Raw genomic sequence first — 5,931 nt, 5'->3', positions numbered from 1 at the left:
ATGGTCTGAGCCAAACGATTTGAAGTTGATGAGGCAGGAAGTGCTATGTGTTTGACACCATTTACTTCAAAGTTGGAACAAAGGAATTAAAAAAAAATGGTTATAGCAAAATAAATTAGCCAATGTATTATTCTGAATTCCTAGATATTGGCTGCTATTTTTATTAATACTTGGATTTTTTACATCATTTTAAGTTTAAGTTATAAAATTCAGAGGAAGGTAGGAGATTTCCCACACATCCTTTGCCCTCACACAGTAGATAAAAAAAAAAAAAAAAATAAGGCACAGTAGAACAAAAAAAAAAAAAAGGATTAGAAGGACAACAGACTTTTCTTAGATAAAATGTATGTCTGAAGGCAGTGGAACAAATATCTTTAAAGTACAAGTTAGAAGAATTCCTTCACACAGAAAGAAAGTGATACCAGATGAAAATCTGTATTTTAAAAAGTAATGAAGAACACCAAAAAAACTAAAAATGTGTGTAAACACTAGACTTATTTTCCATATTTGAAACAATTTTAAGTTGATAATTGAAACTTTAAAGCTAATACAGCTGACCCTTGATAAATGCAGGGGTTAGGGATGCCCACCCTCTGTGCAGTCGAAAATCGGTGTATAATTTATAGCCAGCTCTCTGTATCTGCGGTTCAGCCTCTGTGAATTCAACCAACCCCAGATTGTGTAGTACTGTATTATTTACTACTGAAAAAAACCTGCATGTAAGTGGACCCACACAGGTCAAACCCATGTTTTTCAAGGGTCAACTGTATAGTAAAATTATATAATGGGATTTATAACATATAAGTATTATAAGTTTATGAGAATAAAAGCATAAAGATTGAGAATGAGATAATGAAAATATACTTTTATAAATTCATGAAGTGATATGATATCACTTAAAGAATACTGTGACATATTATATATGTATACTCTAAACCTTAAAACACCACCAAATTATTAAAAAAAAATAGAGAGAGAGAGAGAGAGAGTTACAGCTAATAAGTCAACTGCTCTATCAGTGAGAGCCAAATAGAATTGGTTTGCTAAAGAAGAAAGTAGGACCTAAAATGTCACATCTTATAAAACTATAATTTAGTCAGGAAAATGATACAATACAGCAAAAAGAAATAAAGTTAAAACATGCTTTGTTGCCAATGTCTGCCTTAGAGTAGCAATCTGGAGATACTGAGCACAGGCTTCAATTTTCCTCCCTTTGTAGAATTGTACCAGGCTCACTTTTTTTCTTAGATTAGGATCCACTGACATATGCACCAGAACACCTCAGAACCAGGGAGCTCAACATGGAATCTTGGTTGGATTTCTTATGCCCTGCTTGTCATGTAGACATTTTATTGCTATGTCATCAGCCACAATGACTAAAGCATGTGAACTTCTCATCAAAACCAGGTGTAAAGCATAAATTTTCTATTACCATAGTACTGACAAGTTTGCACAAAGTGCTTCCAAATGTGTTTCAGATCCAGTGCACTTTCACTCAGTACATTTGTGCATGGCCAGAAGTCAGTGCCATGTAGGTACAGCTCCACTTCAGCAAAATAGCTTAGGCTAATTGCAGGCCTGCTGGAATGAACCTTCACTTCATAGTCCACTCCACTGACCCATGGACAAAGGCTTTTTATGACAAAAACTTGCTCTTGATCTGACAGCCTTAGAACATCGTGTAATCACTTGTACAATCCAAATGCATGTACAGATACCTAACATTTGCAATAACTAATGACTTGAAGTTAAAAACAGACAGCTAGACATTAAAAAGACCAAAACAAATTTTATGAAATGTGTTTTTATAGTAACTTTACAATTTTTTTGTTTTCCAAATCTAAAGTTTTCAGCACTTTTCAGTACACATTTTCTGTGTAATTAAGAACCGTAATCAATCTATTATTAATCACATTTAAATCTGCTTCAGGTCAATCCCCCTCCATATAAATAATATCTTGAGAGAATTTTGACTAATTTTCCAATACACCTGATCATCAACACTAGTATTATCATATGATTTCTTTTGCTTTTCTACCATTAATTTTATTTGTGATCCCTATATTTCACTATGTAATACTGCTATGTAACTTGACATAATTACAGTGCTTTTATTTTGTCCCATCCAACCAAATCTACTGTTCCATCTATAATACATTATTTCTCATAAGGGTATAGTTTAGAGGTTATGACAGCTATTCCAGGATTCCAAATACTTGAACATACAACCAAATTCCTTGTCTAAGATTACATGATTTAATAGGTATTTTTTCCAGTAAGAAGAACCCCATGCCAGGGACCTATTTCCCATAAAAAGTACTCTAGTCCAGTTTAAGATTTGTCTTAAAATATCCACTGGTTTCACTACAGGTAAAGACTGGTTAGCATTTAGCTGTAGCACAAGAATTGTCCAAGAGATTCTCAATAGATAGTATCCTCCACTTCAACATCTCCGTGGATTAGGTGACACATACAGCTTCCAAAAGCACATACCTTAGGCTTCTGTGAGAACCACCAGCCATTTTGCCTAAGATATTTCAGTTTCCTTTAGAATTACCATATATATTATTCCAGTTCATTTCAGTATGTGGGCTTTCTTCTACCTCTGGATTTGAGCATTTTAATGTATACACTGATTACAAAACACAGTTTATTTGGACCACGTTATTTTTCCAAGCAGCTTGCCATTCTTGTCCATATAGAATAGAATGCATTCAAGATGTCCTATGAATGCCAGAATAGCGTCCTTTTCTCTTTTGTATGTATTTTCTCATTAGAAGAGAATTTTAAACAATACTCCTACCCCACCCCAAATTCAGCTAAAACTGTCATTTCAAATGGGCCAATTCTATTTGATCCACCAGACCTACTGCTGTCACTGGGTACTAACTTCTTCTGTGTTGAAATCGTAACTAAATATGAAACTCCAGGGATCAGGACATATAGATAATGAGTAGTAGTCCCCCTAAGTGGGCTTTGGTTTCAGTATAACATAGTATTCCCCATAACCACTCACATGAAATTGTTGACATTTTATTCTCAGGAATGTAGGACCTCCAAGTTATATCCATTCTTGTGTCAGTGATTCAAGTGTATCAATTTCTTCTCCAACTCTTCCAAGCTTTCTACCCACAATGGCAGGCCAAACAGTTAATATTATACCTAATGTTATGAGAGTGAGTCATGCAGCAGACAACCTTCTAGCCCTGTATCCTCATACCCTTTGTATGCCTTCATCACCAAAATTAATGGCCACACAATGTTCATTCAGATTACAATTAGTCAGTGTTCTCTGGATTTGACTGGGTAAGTGTTCTCTGGATTTGACTGGGTAAATATTCCTAACATGGGTTCTTGATATCCTGTGAAACAAGAACAAGAAGACATAGTCAGTTTAATATTTTTCCATATTGTCATAGTCAGATCTCCCACTTGTTCATTTATTTTGAGGTTGTGAACCCCATGCAGAAGCATGTTTAATAGACGGGCTGTTATCCAGATCATTCTTCATTCTTTAAAAAAGCGGAATTTTCAGCAAACATTCCTGTAAGAGAGATGTCACCAAAGTGTAAACATTTCTTTATTACATATTGAAACTATTACACAGATATTTTTCCTTTCCCCTCAGCATTCCTGCATCCTACAAAAGTAATTTTATGACACCTAAGGTACTTATTAGCCATCCTAGGAAATACTGTATTACCTGCTTCCAGTAGACTTTTACAGGAAATTTTCTCCAATGCCAGGCCATTTCACCCACACATTTGTAAAAACTTGAGTTCCATAATAGGAGTTGTGTCAAGAAACCTTGGCCTTCCTATCAATCATCTTTCTCCATTAACATTTTAATATTTTTTAATTGAAGTATATTTGATTTACAATGTTTCAAGTGTACAACTTTAATATTAAAAGTAGGCATTTTTGTGTCCAATGTTGGAGAACATTTCTCTTTATAAAATTCATTTAAACTCAGAAAAACTAGGTATATCTGCCTTGTAATTTTCACATTCTTGGAAGTTCAAGGAGACACAGTTGTAGGTTCCCCTAGCTCCCTATAAAACCATCAAAATTTTGGTTGGTACACCAACAACTCCCTCCTTTTTTCATACCATTTTTATATAAACATTTAAGGACTTCCAAATGTAAGAGCCTGGATTGTTATTCTTTTTCTTATTTTGATTTCCTTTCGTAAAGCCATAAGCTTCTTATCTTGAAGTCATATATATGAAAGAAGAGATGACAAATCTACAACTGCCTTTGCTATGTCTTCCTGAACTCCCAAATGAAAAGTCACAAATCGTGCCTACAATGGTTTATTAGTTTGCTAGGGCTTGCCCTAATAAGATACCACAGCCTGGGGAGTTTAAACGACACTAATTTATTTCTCATAGTCCTGGAGGCTAGAAGTCATGATCATGATGTCTGCAGGTTTAGTTTCTTCTCAGTCCTGTCTCTAAGGTTTGTAGATGGCTGCCTACTTTCTTTGTCCCCACACAGTCTTTCCTCTGTGTGCACTCATCCCTGGCGTCTCTTCTGTGTCCAAATTTCATCTTTTCATAAGAACTCCAGTCATATTTGACTGGGTTTTACCCATATGACCTTGTGTAACCTTAATTATCTCTTTAAGGGCCCTATCTCCAAGTATAGTCAAATTTTAGGTACTAGGGCTTAGAACTTCAACATCTGAACTTGGGGAGGAACACAATTCAGTTCAAAAGAGCTTATGAGGCACTTTTATTTGTAGCATCCATCACAATCTTAAAGATGTACATCACAGATAAAAGTTGCTTCGCAGCAAGTAGTTTGGAGAGAATAGGTATGAGATTCAATGTCCCCCTTCTGAAGGACTATATCAAATGTACTTTCTCTTTCTCTGCTCAGGAACTGCTGATGTATAAACATAACTTTTCAAAACCAGAGAGTTCAAGATAGAGTCTACCCCATGACCTTTTAATATCCTGGTCACAAAGGCATATTTCTGTATAGGACAAGCCCCAGTGACAGAGGTCTCTGGGGGTCTTACTGAAAACAGTTAAAAATCATGGAGCTCACTGATTTCAAAAAACTATATTGACAAAGTACCATGAAATTGACCTAAGAGTCAGGGTTACCAAAACCACTGTTAATAATTATATTCCATGCCTAGGCCAGGGGTCAGTGCCATACAGGTACATCCCTTACTTCAGCAAAATAGATCAGACTATTTCCAGACCCGCTACAGTGAACCCTCACAACACACCAAAATAGAAGACAAATTATAATCACAAAACACCTAATTAACAATATAAATATAAAAGAGAAAAGACAAAGAAAACAAGGAGTAAACAGAATACAAAGAGCAAAATGACAAATTTAAACCCATGTAAATCAATAACACATAAAATTTAAATGGTCTACACTGCCCAATTACAATACCGAAACCATCGAAGTAGATGAAAAGCAAAACCCAATTATATGATGCCTTAAAAGAAACCTACTTTAAATATAAATGCATAAATAGGTGAAAACTAAAGAGATGAAATACTATATACCATGCTAACACTAATCAAAAGGAAACTGGAATGACTATATTAGTATCAAAAAAGTAGATTTCAGAACAAACAATACAGTAGGGATAAAAACGAGTATTTCATAATTAGGGATAAATTTACCTAAAGGTCATAACAAATCTAATGTTTATATAACTAATAACTTTAAAATCAGTGAGAAAAAATCCTGTTAGACCTATGAGAAAATATAGATAAATCCTAGTTATAGTCGGATATTATTAAACCCCTATTTCAATAACTGATAAAATAAGAAGATAAAATTCACTATGGTTATAGAAAACTTGAACAACACTGTCAACCAACTTTATCTAATTTGTATTTATAAAATACTCAAGAGCAGAATACACATTCTTTTCAAGTATGTAAAGAACATTTACTAAGA

This window comes from Stenella coeruleoalba, assembly GCF_951394435.1.
Source record: "Stenella coeruleoalba genome assembly, chromosome: 4".
NCBI classification, from domain to species: Eukaryota; Metazoa; Chordata; class Mammalia; order Artiodactyla; family Delphinidae; genus Stenella; species Stenella coeruleoalba.
Note: the sequence above shows the minus strand (reverse complement) of the source record.